The following is an 18,995-nucleotide window of genomic DNA, read 5'->3' as shown; positions in this document are numbered from 1 at the left end:
AGATGTTGAGAGCAGGCTACTATTGGCTAACAATGGAGTCTGACTGCTGCAAATACGTGAAGAAATGCCACAAATGTCAGATTTACGCGGATAAGATTCATATTCCTCCGACACTTCTAAATGTGATTTCATCACCATGGCCTTTCTCCATGTGGGGAATCTACATGATTGGCATGATAGAGCCGAAAGCGTCTAACGGGAACAAATTTATTCTCGTAGCAATTGATTACTTCACCAAGTGGGTCGAAGCGGCATCATATGCAAATGTGACCAGGTAGGTGGTCGTGAAGTTTATCAAGAATCATCTTATATGCCGATATGGTGTACCAGATAAGATCATTACTGATAATGGATCTAACTTGAACAACAAAATGATGAAAGAGCTGTGTAATGAGTTCAAGATTGCGCATCATAATTCTTCTCCTTACAGATCCAAGATGAATGGGGCTATTGAATCTGCTAATAAGAACATCAAAAAGATTATCCAGAAGATGGTTGTTACGTACAAAGATTGGCATGAGATGTTGCCATTTGCTTTACATGGATATCGTACATCTGTCCGTACTTCAACAAAGGCAACCCATTTCTCTCTTGTTTATGGAATGGAGGTTGTGCTCCCAGTAGAGGTGGAGATCCCATCAATGAGAGTCTTGATGGAGGCCAAGTTGACTGATGCTGAATGGGTTCAGAGCCGTTACGACCAAGTGAATTTAATAGAAGAGAAGAGATTGACCGCCATGTGCCATGGTCAATTATACCAGCAGAGAATGAAGAAATCTTTTGATAAGAAGGTCAAGCCTCGTGTGTTCCGAGAGGGTGACCTTGTGCTCAAAAAAGTCTTGTCTTTCGCGCCCGATTCCAGGGGCAAGTGGACTCCAAACTATGAAGGCCCATATGTTGTTAAGAGAGCCTTTTCAGGCGGTGCTTTGATACTTACAACTATGAATGGGGAGGATTTCACTCGTCCTGTGAATTCAGATACAGTCAAGAAATACTTCGCCTAGAAATAAAAACAGAATAGCTCGCTAAGTTGAAAACCCGAAAGGGCGGCTTAGGCAAAAATGAGCGTCTCGGTGGATTGAAAACCCGAAAGGGCGGTCCAGGAAAAAGTTAGAGACATGAAAAAATGAATATTTGTATCCCGCTAGGTTGAGTACCTCTCCCTGGGGCAAAAATTAGGTTGTTCTATATCTGTCATCCGTCAGATATTCTTGCTCATTCTTCCTCAACCAAAGCTTCGAATACATCGAATTCAGAATTGGTGGAGAAATGGTCATTATGTTCAATGTAGCCCTTTTCCAATATATATCACCAATTTCAAACTTGTAAAGATCTATGGGGTCTTGCCATTTGCAGGCTACCATTCCATCAAATAAATTCGAGCCTTTATCCAATTATTTGCACTCTTATTTGTTTCTATTTCAACAAATGTTTTGCATGCTTTTAATTGAGAAAATATCATTGTTTTGAAAAAATGAATTTTCATAACTTGTTTTTAAACAAGGTGAACATCCACAATGATGAAAAGGATACTTAGGAGATCCTTAGTGCTCTCCCAAGGATGGTATGATCCCCAATAGGGTAAGATATTTGTTCATATTCCTGGCATGATTGTATCTTCTTCCTCCGGAGCCCCTTGTTATGGTTTATCCTACTGAGTGGTATGCTTGTTGGAATGTTCACCACTCTCCCCTTCAGCGGAGTAGCGATCTTTCCTCCTCAGCGGATATGATCTCCTTGGTGGGTATGGTACTTGGCGTTTGATCCCCAGATTCCCCTTATCTCCCTCGGATGGATTCCCCAATAGAGTTGCTTATGTGGCAGATTCTACCTGTGCAATGAACTCTTTTCCCCTGCTATGACTGATGATTCATCCCTTGCAGAGATATTTTTGTTTCCTGGTATCTTTGATCCCCGGCAGATTGGATACTCTCGGGTGATTTTGGCTTTCTCTCTTAAGATGTAGTACCAGATGTTTGTACTCCTTGGAGCTGTTTGTGTTAGAAATGTATGTCTGTCAGCATTCATCAAACATAAACCACGCATGTGTGCATATATTTTTCAAACATTTGGATATTCATATTTCATTTTTTGCCATATATTTTTGTTTATTATTCCTCTGCTAGTTGGTAATACATTTCCCAAACAGGATGTCGATGTCTGATCCCTCAATATAGAGAGTCAGCCCCTTAAGCAGAAAGTGTTTATCTTTCCTTTCGCATTCCCCACTGAGTTATATCCTCGTGGACGACGGTTGTTTTCGCTTCCTCCCAACACATATATTGGGATTGGCTTCCCTATTGAGTTATATCCTCATTAGGACGAGTTTTGATTCAGTTTGCCTCTTTGGTTTGATCCTAAATTGGCCTCTTGTAACCGTTTCCTATGTTTCCCTGTGGTATAAATGAATAATTGCTCAGTAATCGGTAGTCATTCATCTTATCCCCGGCGGAGCCTGTGGTTTACTACCCTTATACCGGTATTTGTAAACCCTATTTTCTCCCCATTGCGGAGTTGACCTTTTTGTCCATCCTAAGTAGATGACGGTTACTTTTCCGTGGTTTTCTACCCAGTATCCGGTAGATGTAATCCCCTCCTTGATGGTTATCATTATCCAATATTCGGTATTGATATTCCCCTCTTTTGGATAATTGTTCTGATTAGACAACTTATCCCCAGCAAATCATCTTTCATACTAGTTGTCGGTAATGTTGGTTGCTCCCTTTGATTGGTCATCATTATATACCTAGTTTTGGTATCCCGATGCCTTTCTCTTTTTCGGTCGATTTATCTTTTATTAACCCAGTAACCGTTTGTGGATAATCTTCCATGCGAGCGTATTATCTACGTTCTGACGGTAATAGATAATATATTTCATGCACTCTTTGGTCGAAGCCTTTTGTTCTTCCCCAGTCGAGTATGATTCGTATCCCTGTTTTGGAATCGAATGTCCATCCCTTAATCGAGTTTGCTTTTTGCCCTCTTTTGGATGATGAGTGTTTTGGGAATATTCCCCAATTCACGCCTTGGTTGGTCACCTATTATATGCCTAGTAACCGGTATCCCTGGTGTGCCCTCCTTCTACTCCCTATTATGGCTTTTGTCCCCTGTGGAGTCAGATTTCCCTGAGTTGAAATATACCTTTTTAGGTCTTCCTCAGATGATTTTGGAGTCTTGATATCTCTCACCCTTATACCGGTCTTAGATATTCATTTCTTCCCGAGCATGTTGTATCTCTGACCCTTATGTCGGCGTTCAGATCACATGTCTCATTGAGCTTGTTATCTAGTAGCTGGTAACACCTCATCTCGCTGCTTCCCCAGGAGAGTCTTTTTGGACATCCCCAGTGAAGTCCGTTGTGGATCATTTTGCTGTATTGGCATATTCCCCAATACGGGTGTCTTCGAGTCAGCTCGAGTCTTTCCAATGGTTTATTCCCTTTGGAATTCGGCTCCCCAAACTTTGAGTCGTGCCCTGCTCACGTATTTCTTTCTTATCCCCATAAGAGTCCCTAGGATTTTTATCCCATAGAATGTATCACTCATTTGGATTGTCAGTGTCTCCTGATTGTCTTTACTCCTTTGTGGACACACATCCCCACAAAGTATTATCCTTTTACATACATACATTTGCATCATGAGGTCTCTTAGGGACCAAAATTCGTCTCTTTGTTATTATTTAAGCCCATTCTACCTCGTCGAGACGAAGATTTTAACCTTCCCTTCACCGGCTAGAATGACCTTAAATAGGGGCATCTGTAAGACCCCAATTTTGTCCCTAAGATCCCTCATGGCATCATAACATTGCATTTGCATAGCCTCAAGGATCATTAGCATCTTGGTTCCCTTTGCCTTTGGAAGGGACCTCTTGTGAGTGGTCTGAGATCACCAAACATGCTTGAATTGTATATCATTGCTTTTCCCATTTTATTTACTAACCAAAAGCACAAAAATATGTCACTAACATCTTTTGTTTGTAGCTTGAGCAATAAAAAGGTCAAAAGCTTCTAGGAGGTCATTGGTGCAAAGATATTGCCAAGAGAAGATGAAAGCAAGCATGGTAATGGTTCCCAAAGCTCTCATCCATCAAATATGCCTCCCTAGTATCTCAACTTATCATTTTGATCAAGCAAGTCAAAGGGTTTGAGATCTTGTTCTTCAGAGAAACCCTAATTCATTGTGCATCCCAATGCCTTGCTCATGAGGCAACCTCAGCCCATGGTCAAAAACAATCAAGGGAAGTTCTTTAATTCATCATTTCATGCATATTTGAACTTATTTGAGTGTCCTCAATCATCAATTCATCAAGGTATGAGGCATGGACTTGAGAAGTTGATCAGTCAATTCATCTGACTATTTTGAAATGCAATGAGACCTAAATTTTTATGTGTTGGTCAAATGGAGATGGTTCCAAAATAAAAAAATGTTCTTAAGGAAAATATGAACAACTTTCATGTTCATCAAAATTTGATTTGAAGCTTGGAAAACGATCTGCCATTCTAATACATTATAGGTCATTTTGACTAAAACCCTAATTTTGGGTCAACTTCCCAAGGACATAAGTCACTCATATTTTATGATTTTGAGGTAGGATCAAATGCATTGGAAATCTTAAGGTGTCTAATTCAAATGTTATGTTGAACAAAATGTCAAAATCTCAACGAAACTACATGTGATAATTGAAAACATTATAGGTCCTTTTTGACCAAAGGCATTAAAAGTCAAAAAAGTCCAACTTCAAGTGCCCATAACTCCTTTATCAAAAACTCAAATGATGCAAAATTTAAGTCCATTTTGATTGTCTTGAAAAGATATATAACTTTTATGTTGGAGGGTTTTTTATTTGAAGCTTTCATCATCAAGAACGAAGGGCTTGAAAGTTGGCCAATTTTAGAAACCTTGCCTTGACATGTTTTGCACATCACACTTCAAACTCAAATTTCATAAATTTCCACACTCCAAATGATTTTTTGTCCAACATAACATTTGTTCCTCATACAAAGACCTTTCCAACCATTACCCATATGCATGTGCTTGGATTTTCTAAATGGTACTTTCGAAGAGATGATTGTTTAGGTACAAATGGAGAATTCACTTGAAATCTTGCTACATGAGCAATTGCCTTTGCATTTCACACGTCCATTTCCATCTGGCTGGTATTTAGAACTCATTTGGCATTGTTTTTGGGCCTTGTGCATGATCATGCAAGCCCATGCAATGAAACTTCACATGCCATGCACACGGATCCTTTCACACTCTCCTTGCCATTTCCTCTATAAATAGAGACTTCATTCCCTCCATTTCACACGCCTAATTCAACCTGAAATTCTACATAATTCATTCCCCAACCATCACTAAAGAAGCAATTGCATTTTTCTCAAGAAATTTTAGATCTAGAATTCAGCTTCATCTGGTTGTATTCTTAGATTTAATGCTTCTAGACCTTCACCATACATCTCATTGAACTTCTGTTTTAGCAAAGCAAGCAAGGTTTCAAGCTCAAATCACCAGAACTCAAGCTTACATTCCAACTGGTATTTCCTTCGATTCTCCTAATCCATTGACCTATTGGCTTAGATTTTGTGTTGGCTGAAGTCCTCTCAATAGAGGCATCATGTTTATGCTTTTAATTTTTGCAATTCATTAAGTTCATGATGAACACCAGATTTTTCAACTTTTGATTTCTTAAATCCTAGAGATCTAGAATGAAAATGGATGGTACAGGGATGATGTACATCATCCCAGCTTTCTATTGATGTATAGATCGCACATTTTGGTTAAGGTTTTAATTTCTTCAATTTGGCCGGAAACTGCAAGCTCACCGGAGAAGACGGTGGCTCCGGTGGCTTCATCATCTCCAGTTTAAATCTGGACCGTGTGATGGTGTTTCCAGATTCGAGCCCAGACGTCCATTGTTATGACTTTTATTTCTTTTCCATGTGCACGCATTAACTTGGATCCATGGTAAGTGCGCGCTGAGAGTCCTTGGATGTGCCACCTCATTTAATGAGGTTGATCCAACGTGCCATGATTTTTCTCATTTTCTGAATTTCTTTTTATTTTTGTTTAATTCCAATTATTTTCAAAAATCAATATCTCTTTCATTTTTAATCCAAAAATTATGGGACCAATTGCATTATTTCCCAAATAAATTCTAGTTTCTATTTCTGATTTTTAATATTTTTTATTCTGACCTTTGATATTTTTTGTGAATTTTCTCTTTTCTGGTTATTTTAAATTCATTTTAAATAGTTTTTGATATTCAAAAAATACGAAAATATTTTCCTAACCTATTTGAATAATGATGGATCTATGAAAAATATTCTCATCAATTTTTAAATTGATTTGAGATTTATTTGAGATTTTAATTCAATTAGGTTATTTTTATTCTATTTTAATTGATTAAAAATAGTTTCTGACTTTTAAAAATGCTGAAATTTTTTGTCAAACTTTGTTTGACCTTGTTGAACTTGGGATAAATCACTTGGACCTTTCAAGGTTGATTTGAAGTGATTTTGAAGTTTGACCTTTCTTTTATCTCTTTAATTCAAATTTAATTAAATATTAAAAAATGCCAAAAATATTTTATTATTTTCTTGACTTCCAATCTTCATCTCACTTATGTTTTTGATTGTTTGACCTTGACTTTAAATGTTATTGATCAACATATGAGGATTGGTACATTGTATTTCAATTAATGCACTTTAATTTTGTCATTTCCATTTTCTCTTATTCATCTCTTTCTTCTTCTTCTTCTTCTTTTTTTTCTTTTTGATCAATGAGTTGAAGGTTGATAAGTTAGCATTGACTAAGGAGACTTAATCTTCCTTGATCCAAATCTAGTTCATCTTGATCAATTGATCAAGTGAATGGCTTTGCATTAAGGATAGGTTGTTTCCTAAATCATGCAAAGGACTTAAACCAATACAAGATCAATTGTCTTCTCCTTTTTGGCAAGGCAAGTTTTTGGGACTTGGTTCACTAATCAAGACTCCTAACTTGTGTTTGTTGCCTACATTATTATTGACCGGCCTCAGATAGTTGTGACTTCTACATAAGTCCAATTACGATTGCTTAACATAGCGCTAAATTTGCCTTATGCCACACTAACTACTAACACTAACTATTGACAATTAACATTTACTTTGTGCAATTTACTTTATGCAATTTACTTTTATGCAATTTACTATTCTTGCACATATTATCCATTTTATTTTCCCTTTGCTTACTTGAGCACATGTTTATGTTAATGCCATTTGCCTTTTGCTCACTTGAGCACATAATTGTGTATATATTATTTTGCTTGTGTTTTGTTTTGATTATGGTGAACCAAATGCAAAGAAATGGACTTAGTTTCTAGGACTTTCCCTATGCAAAGAAATGGAGAATTGGACTTAGTTTCTAGGACCTTCCTTATGCAAAATCGAAGTAAAAGGATCTTAGTGATGAAGATGGATTAGAAGGACCAAATCTCTAAACTCACTCCTGTCTATTCTTGTTTTATTTCATGAAACTTTTGATGTGTGTGCTTTTGTGACTAGGGATTCTATGAGAGCTCAAATTGGAGAAACCATTGCCATGTTCATCCAAAGTGAAAGATACAAGACACATTGAGGATCTCTTAGGAGGCTTATTTGATGATTGCTTATGCTTTATTGTGATTGCTTATTCCAAAGGATGGGAGCTACTTAGATCATCAATATGATCTCAAGAGAGGGACTCCATTGTGGTTTTGTTTCTTTATCCCTCACCTTCTTGTTTACTTAGGACTTAGCCCTTCTTCTTCTTCTCTCCACTCTAACCCAAGCCAAAACTCTTTGTGCAAACATTTAACCTTTGTTTTCAACATTAGAAACCTAAGCCTTATTCTTTTGATTTTCAAACTTTCTTTTCACAACACTTATTTTGAATTGAATCTTTAAGTCAACTTTGACCATTTTTTGTATATACTTCCAATTGGTAAATATAACCCATTCAAATTTCTTTTTGTGGTTCAAATGACCACTTCTTAATCAAAATTTCCATAACCTTTAGCTATTAGGTTTGAGTTATCCTTGTGGTAGATATAATACTCACCTATATCCTTAGTGATGGACAATGAGTCTTCCATGCTTATTATAGGGTTAACCCCTCACTAGCATGTTGAAGTTATCCTCACATGGTGGATTTGTGGTTTGGTTGAGTTTTCTCCCTTTGATAACAAAAAACCTTAAGGCTTTTGGACCAATCAATTCACCAACTCATTTTTTGAGATTTTTACCCCGAACTACGAGGTTTTGATCCTAATCTTTTTTAAGATGGTACGTAGGAAATGGGTTTATCCATTCAAACACAAAATGTAAATAACTTATATATTCTTTCCTCATCCCTTCAATCATGTTTGCACAAACACAAATTTTCACAAGACAACAACCTTACAACAAGTGTGAAAAGGGCTCCCTAGGAGTACCTAGGATGTTTTGGATGCCTAACACCTTCCCATTGCATAACCAACCCCCTTACCCAGATCTCTGTTTCTTTTACTAGTTTTTGTTAAAACTATTAGGTTTTTGTTCGCTTTCTAACCATTCCTTTGGATAAATAGAAGTGCGGTGGCGACTCGACTTGTATGATTTACCTTGGATTTAGTCAATATCTCTAATGGTAACGAATACCCCGCTACACCCTGGGTTTCTGATTATCTTAGCTATTGCAGCTGTGTATAATTATGGTATGTACCACCTGACATTGTGTTTTAACATTTTATATATTATAACATCCTTTGTGACATTCTCTGCTGGACTGATTGACATTTATTTTGTCTAATTAGTCACTTTGGTCTATTTTGACTAAAAAGGAGGAGAAGTTATCATGTGGAGAGCTGCAGTTAATGTGTGGAGATGTGAAGAGTTGCAGTTATTATGCGCTGATGTAGCTAGCTAGGCTAAACAGATGACAGTTGATGTTGTTGAATAGAAGAATGTTGTGTGTTGTACAGGTGGTTGTACAAGTGATGTTAAAGGAGATGTCAGAAGGAAATTCTGATTGTTACAAGCGCTGTTGATGTTAAAGGAGATGTCAGAAGGAAATTCTGATTGTTACAGGTGTTGTTGTTGGAGGAGGAGATGTTTGTAGGTGAACAGACTTAGGGGGAGAACAAGTACCCATGTGTTTGATTGTGTGTATTACTAGTTGCTACTATAGCTAGTAATTGTGTTTGCTTCTGCTACTGCTTAAACTGCTGTTATGCTGTTTAACTGCTGATGTGTTTTTTTCTTGTGAACAAATGAACTAATATATGTTTTAGCCAAAATTTGCCAAAGGGGGGTTTGTTGGTTCTAAGTGTTGGCAGCAATTTTGGTAAAACCAAGAGTGTCCACAAGTTGTCACATGTGATGTCTTAACATAAGATATCATGTACCTGCTGGATGTTTAAAACATAATTATGCAGAATTGTTTCAGGTTGTCATACACGATGTCATGACATCTGATATCTTGTACCTGCTGGATGTTTAAAATATAATTATGCAGGATTGTTCCAGGATGTCAGACCCGATGTCATGACATCTGTATACAGAACATTCAGCCTGAATGTTATATATTACGTGATTGCATTTTTAATGGCAATCTGTGTATGATTGATGAGTTAATTGAACACGCTATCAATCAGTAATTACAACGTGATTAACTTATTTTCCAAAGAGATCGAATCAACTGTCATGAGAAGATTTAAAAGGAAAATAGTTTTAGGGTTTTATGATGTCCAAGCCCAGCAAATTGCTTCTATAAAAAGGACATGGAAAACCTGATTTTATACACAAGAAATAAGGAACGAAATATTCAGAGAGAATAAGGGTTTAAGTCTTGTGTGGTCGTGTGATTTGTAAGCCATTCAATTCATCCATAGATGATTGAATTGGTATAATTTTTGAGTTGTAATTTGTCACTCAAAGCTTTTAAGCATGAGTGCGTGTCTACTTGATTGAAGCTGCTAAGTAAGATCAAGTCTGTGTCTTTGAAGAGTGTCTTCTTTTCATTGTAATTCTTATTTAATATCACTAGTGTGATTGAGGGGGCGTGAGTGGGATCTCATATCTAAGAGTTCTTAGGTAGAAGTCACACGGGTAGAGATTAGGTGAAAAAGACTGTAACTTGTGTTGTTTACTGAGAGTCTTTGAACTGATTCTATTTTAGTGGATTTCCTTCCTGGCTTGGTAGCCCCCAGACTTAGGTGAGTTGCACCGAACTAGGTTAACAATTGCTTGTGTCTTTTGCATTAGAGTTCTTTATCTTTATCCTGTTTGTATTATTCAGATATTAGTGTCGTGACATTACCTTCGATATCTCATATCTGATACCAAAATTTCATTAGGGATCAGTGAAAAATCTGAAAAGAAGAAAAGTATAGCCTTTGTTTCTAATGTTAAAGACTTAGAATATGAATGTGACCTGGATACATATGAAGGGATATATAATGCTATTGTGTTACTTGGAAGACAATTTAACAAAGTGATGAAGAAGATGGACTGGAAAACAAGATCAAATGTCAAGAACAAGTCATTCGACATCAATAAAAATCAGGATTTTGGGAGAAGGCCCAAAACTGAAGAAAAGACTAACCAAGGAAAAGGAATCCAATGTCCTGGATGTGAAGGGTTTGGACACATAAGAGCTGAGTGTACCATTTATCTCAAGAAGCAAAAGAAGGGTTTGTATGTGTCGTGGTCAGAAGATGATTCTGAAAGTGATCCAGAAATGGAAATTGCCAAACAGGTTACTGCCTTGACTAGAATTTATGATTCTGATGAAGAATCATATTGTGAAGAACTCACTTTTGAGGAACTTGTTGACCCATACAAGGAGTTATACCTCATAAGTGAAGAAGTGTGTAAACTGGGAGAAGATCAAAAGAAATGCATTGCCTAACTACAGGCTGAAAAAGTGGAGCATCTATCTATCATCTCTGATATGAAGGATGAAGTTGTATTGCTGAATTCAAGACTTGACAATATGACTAAGTCTGTAAGAATGCTTAACAATAGTTCTAATGTGCTGGATGAGATTCTTCAAGCTGGTAAGAATGCTGGAAATGTTAAAGGTCTTGGTTATGATAATCAATTTGTGATGAACAAAGGAAAAGGGTCTGCAATGAATTTTGTCCATCCTAAAAGAAAAAAGGAACAAAATATGCCAAATCAAATATCCCAACATCAACAAAGACATCATTATGATTACTCAGGAAGCAAGACCCAATGATGGAGATGCCATTATTGTGGAAGGTTTGGTCACATAAAACCCTATTGTTACAAACTATATGGTTATCCCAAACCTATTTCACAACCCAGAAGAAAACAGACTATTGTTAAAGCAAAGAAAAAGGGGATTCCCAAAAATGGCACTTCTGGACTCATAGCTCACACCTCCCTTAGAGCCTATGCTAGAGAGGATCAGTGTTTTTATATGGTTGTTCTAGACACATGACTGGTGTCAAGAAATTCTTGGTGGATAATAAATCATATTCCACTAGCTATGTCACTTTTGGAGATGGATCAAAAGGTGAAATAAAGGGTGTTAGAAAGCTGGACTATATTGGACTGCCTAATCTTGATGATGTATTGTTTGTTAAAGGGATGACTGCTAATTTGATAAGTATTAGTCGACTATGTGACCAAGGTCTCAAAGTTAACTTTACTAAATCTGAATGCATGGTAACAAATGAGAAGAATGAAGTTATCATGAAGGGAGCCATATCAAAAGATAACTGTTATTTGTGGACTCCTCGAGAAATAAATTGTTTCTCCACATGCTTGATGTCAAAAGAAGACAAAGTTAAATTATGGCATCAAAAGCTTGGTCACTTGCATCTGAAAGGTATAAAGAAAGTTTTGTCAAAGGAAGCAGTCATAGGTATTCCCAAGCTGAAAAATTGATGAAGGAAGAATTTGTGGTGAATATCAAATTGGGAAGAAAACAAAGATGTCACATAAGAAGCTCCAACATCTGACCACTTCAAAAGTTCTGGAGCTACTTCATATGAACTTCATGGGACCTATGTAGGTTGAAAGTCTTTGAGGAAAGAGGTATGCCTATGTTGTTGTTGATGACTTCTCAAGGTTCACCTGGGTGAATTTCATCAAAGAGAAGTCAGAAGTATTTGAAGTATTTAAAGAACTTTGTCAAAATATTCAAAGAGAGAAGGATTGTGGTATTGTCAGAATTAGAAGTGACCATGGGAAGGAATTTGAAAATAACAAGTTTGATGAATTCTGGACTTCTGAAGGGATTAGTTATGACTTCTCTTCACCCATCACCCCTCAACAGAACAATGTGGTTGAGCGCAAGAATAGGAGTATTCAAGAATATACCAGGGTCATGCTTCATGCTAAGAAACTACCATATCATTTTTGGGCTGAAGCCATGAACACTTCCTATTATATCCTTAATAGAGTGACTATCAAATCTAGTACTTCTGCGACACTTTATGAACTATGGAAAGGAAGAAAGCCAATTGTGAAGTGTTTCCACGTATTTGGAAGTAAATGTTATATTTTGGTAGATCATGAGCAAAGGAGAAAAATGGATCCTAAAAGTGACGAGGGACTTTTTTGGGATACTCTACAAATAGTAGAGCATATAGAGTATTCAACTCTAGAACTAATGTGATGATGGAATTCATAAATATTATTGTTAATGACTCAAATAAAGAAGTTGATGTCACAGATGATGTTGAAACATCTATGAATGATGTTCCTGAAGATGTTGCAGACTCAAGTACTAATACAGAACCTACAGAGACTGAGTCAACTGACAAATAACCTTCCATCAAAATTCAGAAAGATCATCCTAAGGAGCTTATATTAGGAAATCTAAATGAAGGGATAATTACCAGATCAAGGGAAGTTGTGTCAAATGCCTATTTTGTTTCTAAATTTGAACCCAAGAATATCAAGGAGGCCTTGACTGATGAGTTCTAGATTAATGATATGCAAGATGAACTTGGTCAATTCAAAAGAAATAAGGTTTCGAATTTGGTACCAAGACCTGAAGGGATAAATGTTATTGGTACTAAATGGTTGTATAAGAACAAGTCAGATGAACAAGGTGTTGTTACCAGAAACAAATGCAGATTTCTTGCTCAAGGATACACTCAAATGGAAGGAGTGTACTTTGATGAAACATTTGCTCTTGTGGCTCGCTTGGAATCTATCAGACTGTTACTTGGAGTGACACGTCTTTTAAAGTTCAAGTTATTCCAAACGGATGTTAAAAGTGAATTTTTAAATGGCTATTTAAATGAAGAAGTGTATGTTGAACATCCAAAAGGATTTGTTGATCCTACTTTCCCAAATCATGTGTTCAAACTAAAGAAGACATTATATGGTTTAAAACAAGCTCCAAGAGCTTGGTATGAAAGGTTGACTGAGTTTCTCATCAACCATGGATATAGAAAGGATGGAATTGATAAGACTCTCTTTGTCAAAGAAAATGATGGAAAACTTATGATAGCTCAGATCTATCTAGATGATATAGTATTTGGAGGGATGTCAAATGAGATGGTCCAACATTTTGTCAAGCAAATGCAATCTGAGTTTGAAATGAGTTTTGGAGGTGAATTAACTTACTTTCTTGGACTCCAAGTCAAAAAGATGGAAGACTCCATCTTTCTTTGTCAAACCAAATATGCAAAGAATATTATGAAGAAATTTGGATTATTGAATGCTAGTCGCAAAAGAACTCCTTCTCCTACACACTTGAAGTTATCTAAAGATGAAAAGGGCATTAGTATTGATCAGAGTTTATATAGAAGCATGATTGGTAGTCTTCTATACCTTACAGCAAGTAGACCAGATATAACTTTTATTGTTGGAGTTTGTGCTAGATATCAAGCAGAACCCAAAGTGAGTCACATCAATCAAGTAAAAAGGATTCTGAAGTATGTGAATGGTACATGTGATTATGGAATGTTGTATTCTCATGATTCAAATTCCATGTTACTGGGGTATTGTGATGCTGATTGGGATGGTAGTGCTGATGACAGGAAGAGTACCTCTGGAGGATATTTCTTTTTGGGAAACAATTTGATTTCATGGTTCAGCAAGAAACATAATTGTATATCCCTATCTACTGCTGAAGTTGGGTACATAGCAGCAGGTAGCAGCTACTCTCAACTAATGTTGATGAAACAAATGATGATTGAATATACTGTTATACAAGATGTCATGACATTATCCTGTGACAACTCGAGTGCTATTAATATCTCCAAATATCCTATTCAACACAGTAGGACTAAACATATTAACATCAGGCATCCTTTTATTAGAGAACTTGTTGAAGACAAAGTCATAACACCTGAGCATGTTAGCACTGAAAATCAGCTTGCTGACATTTTTACCAAAGCCTTGGATGCAGTTCAGTTTGAAAAATTAAGAGGAAACCTTGGTATTTGTGTTTATGAGGACTTATAGCAATTACAACTATTTATGTGTGTCAGACAAATTTTTCACTTTCATTATTACACACGACACACTTGTCTAAGCCCATTACTCCGTTGTGTATCTTTTTGGACATAAATACGCTACCTGTTTCATTCAAACATTTCGTTCCTCTCCAGAAATTTGTGCTCACCTTCTCTTGCGTGTATTTCCGTATTCCGTATGTGTCAAGTGTTACCAAAGATGTCGAAACAATCTTCATCCAAGCAAATGCTTGTCTCAACTGAAAACATTGGGTAATCTTTTCCAACTGCTAGGGTAGAAGAACCATTCCAAATGATCAATATGTCTGATCTTGTGTTGGATGTTGCTCCCTTATCCATGATTCCTGCACCCACTCAGAAGAAAGCAGCGCCATCTGTGTCAATGAATGTCAAGACTTCTAGTAAGTCTTCTGTTTCTGAACCTACAATCCCTAGTGAAGATAAGACTATTATTGAAGAGGGTTCTAGGTTTAGAGGTTGTGAGATGAGAAACCCTAATAAGCATAATGGTGTCACTGAGAATCAAACTGAAGAGGAAAGGATTGCCATCGATAAGGAACTTCAGAAGTTTTTTACCTCTGTGTTGAAGGAAGTGGATTCAAATGTTTTTCCATATGTTCAAACATCTTTGGAAAAAGAAACTAGCCCTGATGGTGATTCTAGTGAAAAGGATGATGAACGTGTCCCTGAGAAAGCTACTCATGAAAGAAGGAAAAAGAAGAAGGATGATTATGTTATTAATGTTGATGACCTAACATTTGATGAAGAACCTCTTACCAACATCTTGGCTCCTGGAATAACCAAGAGACTTTAGAGAAGAAAGGGAAATGATGTCATGTTTGAAGATTCTCCTTCTAAGGAGATAAAAAGAAAATCTAGTGGTATGATAAGTACTCCACATATAAGTTCCAAAGGAAAATCTCATGTTTGTCCTGCTAGATCATGGACTAAAGTTGATATTCCTACGAGGGATAGAAAAGTGGTTTCTGTAAGTGCTTATGAGTTTGAGGTCAAAGAGGATGTCCAGGACACCATTCCTGTGAGAATATCTGCTCCAAAGAAGCCATATGCTATTGTGCCCGAGGCTCCACTAGACAATGTGTCTTTACTTTATGTGAAGAGTGTTGAGAGATGGAAGTATGCTATTTAAAGGAGGATAGATTTAGAGGGAATTGGGTAAGGGTTCCCTAAAATGTAAGGAGGTTGTGGAGCTTATAGAGGTCGTTGGTTTGATGAAGACTGTCACAAAATTTGGTCCTTTCTACGAAGGTCTAGTCAAGGGGTTTGTGGTGACCATTCTTGATGGGTGTGTTGATGTGAAGAGTGAAGACTATAGGAAGGTGTATGTTAGAGGAAATGTCGTGACATTTTCTCCTATTGTAGTCAACAAGTTTCTGGGAAGGACTGAAGAACTTCGGGTTGAGCTAGAGGTTACAGATGACCAAGTGTGCAAGGAGATAACTACAAAGTTGGTGAAACACTAGTCAAACAGAGGAAAGTTGTCAGTGGGGAAGTTGAGTGTCAAGTATGCAATCCTTCATAGGATTGGGACTGCCAACTGGGTGCCTACAAATCATCCTTCAACCATCTCTAATGGGCTTGGGAACTTTATATATGCTATTGGAACAAGAAGAGCTTTTGATTTGGGGAAGTACATTTTTAAACAAGTTCTAAAGCAGGCCTTCTCAATTGCTGTGAAGATGCCTATCTGCTTTCCCTCACTCATCTGTGGGATAATCCTGAACCAACATCCTGGAATATTATTGGCTACTAATAGTGTGAAGAAAAGGGAATCTCCTTTATCCCTCCATTACAAATTATTTGCTGTAACATATGTTCCAGATAATGTCATGATATCTTCTCAGGTACCTGGCCCTATCACTTCAAGGAGAGCGTTATTACTCAGCTGAAGGAGACATATAAAGAACTGGATGATTCCACCAGGTCTAGAACTGCTACAAAGATAAAGCTTGAAAAATTAATCAAGGCTTTGACGGATGAAGAGGAAAAGGAAGTTGAACATGTTGGTGATGACAATGTTGGAGCTGATGTAGAGGACTCTACTGGTGGAAATGATGCTGAGAATGATGAAGAAGTTGAAGGAGAAGAGTATGCTACTACAAACTCAGATAGTCGGAAAGATATCTAATTGTAGTGTCGTTTTTTTGTTTTGTTTTGTGGTATCCGACTAGGATTTCAAGCACCCATGTGTGCACTTTTGTTTGTGCTACTTAACTTTTTGCGCTAATGTGTTAATGTGCTTATGTGGTTTCTATGTTTTGGTTAGATGCTTACCTTTGTAATATTATGGCTAAAAAGGGGGAGTAATGTCTATGTGCTCTAACCACTAATTGTTGGCTGCTTTTGAGGGGAAGTTCCTCTTGTCTTCTTTTGAGGGGGAGTTCTTGTTCTAAAACATTTGGACTGATGTGAAAAGATGTCATACATGATGTTCTGACATCAATTTGTCTGAGAAATTATTTTCTTTGTGAGGCTGTGTTTTTGTTGTTAATGCCTTTGATATCTCTGCTGAAATTTCTTTCCGATGTGCTTCTGATATGTGTATGTTTGATTATTTTTTTCAAACTTATATAGTTCAGTTGTAACCTGGATTGTGGTGCTTGTGTGCAAGGGTTATTTTGTTGTTTTAGCCAAAATTTTCCAAAAGGGGGGATTTTTAATTCTCTGTATTTGTGATTGGCAGTAATTTTGGTAAAACTAACTTAGCAGCAATATGTTGAATAAGATGTCCTAACATAAGGATTCAACATCTTGTCTGTTACAAGTTTACATATTAGTAATGGTTTGTTTAATTAAGAGATTACTGAATATTCTAGGAATATTAAGTAATCCTATGTGGCGTCCTAGATTGAGGAATCAGAGATCGTGTTTGAATTTAAAGTTTTTTTATTTTTCTAAATGTTGAGACATTTTAGGAAACCCTTGATTGAAGGCCTATTTTTATGCAGAATATTTTGCAGACTTTTAGCAGCTGCATTTTTGAAGCCTAAATCCAGTCCAGACTATGGTTATAAATAGAATGCCACAAACCTAATTGGAGCACGGGTCAAATATTATTTCACTGAATTTTTAGGGTTTGTGTATTCATATTAATTGTGAGCCTCTCTAATATCATCTTGGTATAAGAGTATGATTGTTTCTATTGAGTTATAAGTTCTGTCAATCACTCTTAAACTTTTAAGCATTGAGTGATTATGTGTCATTATAGTGTAACTTTTGAAACTTTCAAAATAGCATTGTTTAATCACTGTTGTGATTAAAAGGGAAGTGAGAGGGGTCTCATACCTAGGTGAGTCTTAGGTAGAACTTAAGCGCGGGTAGTGATTAGAGAGTAGATTGTAAAATGGAGATAGTTTGCTGAAGGTCTACAAACTGATACTATTTAGTGGATTTCCTCCATGGCTTGGTAGCCCCTAGATGTAGGTGTTGTTGTACACAAAACTGGGCTAACAACTCTGTGTGTTAGGTTATTTCCTGTACTCTTAACTGTATGTTATATTGTCATTGTGTTTTGATAAGATATTTGTGTCTCGACATCTCTTAGGACATCTGATATCTGCATACTAGAATTTCAAAGACATCTCAAAGAAATAAATGATTCATTTAACATATAAGTAACTAAGCTTAGAAATTCCAAAGGAGAGTGTAAACGGTGTGACTCCCTTATAAAAGAAGTAATTGATCTTCATGAAACCCTAGGAAAGTTTACCCAAGAAAAAGAGAAACTTGGCATGCTCTTATCAAGTAAAAGATTCTCCATAAATAAAATTGGACTAGGATTTAAAAGGAATAGAAAACCTAGGAAAGGTATAGATCACAAGGAAAAGAAACGTCAGATTTATAAGTGCACACATTATAAAAGAATAGGAAACTTAGAACCTTTTTGTTTTGAAAAATTAAAAGGATATAAAGGTAACCACCTTAGATCTTCTAGGACTAATGCACCTGAACCCAAGAAAATATGGTCACCGAAGGTGAAACCTTAGTGTTTTTCAGGTATGCTTTGTAGCTCAGGAATTTGTCGATTACTTAAGAAGTTGTGTAAAGTAATAGTGTACTTCTAAATTATATAACATTTATGAAGTCTTTAGTCCAAGGATGAACAGTGACGATCAACGGTGACGATCAACCATTGTGATCAAAGAAAATTGTTTGAGAATATCTCAAAGTTTATGATTGTTAGTGGTCAAATGAATGGACATGTCTATAATGGACTAGCTCATTTTGTTGTTTATACCAAATCTCGCATCAAACGATGTAGAGAGAAGGATACACCATAGTATATTTGGAGTTTTCCCTTTAGGGAAGTAGTTATCCAGATTTCATGATAAAAGAGGTATACATTATTTTAAGGTGAAAATAATCAGACAACTCTGATTAAACCCTTAAAATAATGAAATTAATTTTTTGATCATCTCAATAAATTATTTTTCTAACCCAAAAGATGAGTATTCTAGTGTTTTATAGCAAAAGGTGCAAATAACTATAGACGGGATGCAGGAAAAGTGTAAAAATTCAGG

Source organism: Lathyrus oleraceus, chromosome 5 (genome assembly GCF_024323335.1).
Source record: "Lathyrus oleraceus cultivar Zhongwan6 chromosome 5, CAAS_Psat_ZW6_1.0, whole genome shotgun sequence".
Lineage (NCBI taxonomy): Eukaryota > Viridiplantae > Streptophyta > Magnoliopsida > Fabales > Fabaceae > Lathyrus > Lathyrus oleraceus.
The sequence above is the reverse complement of the archived record's forward strand: the minus strand, read 5'-3'. Positions refer to the sequence as shown.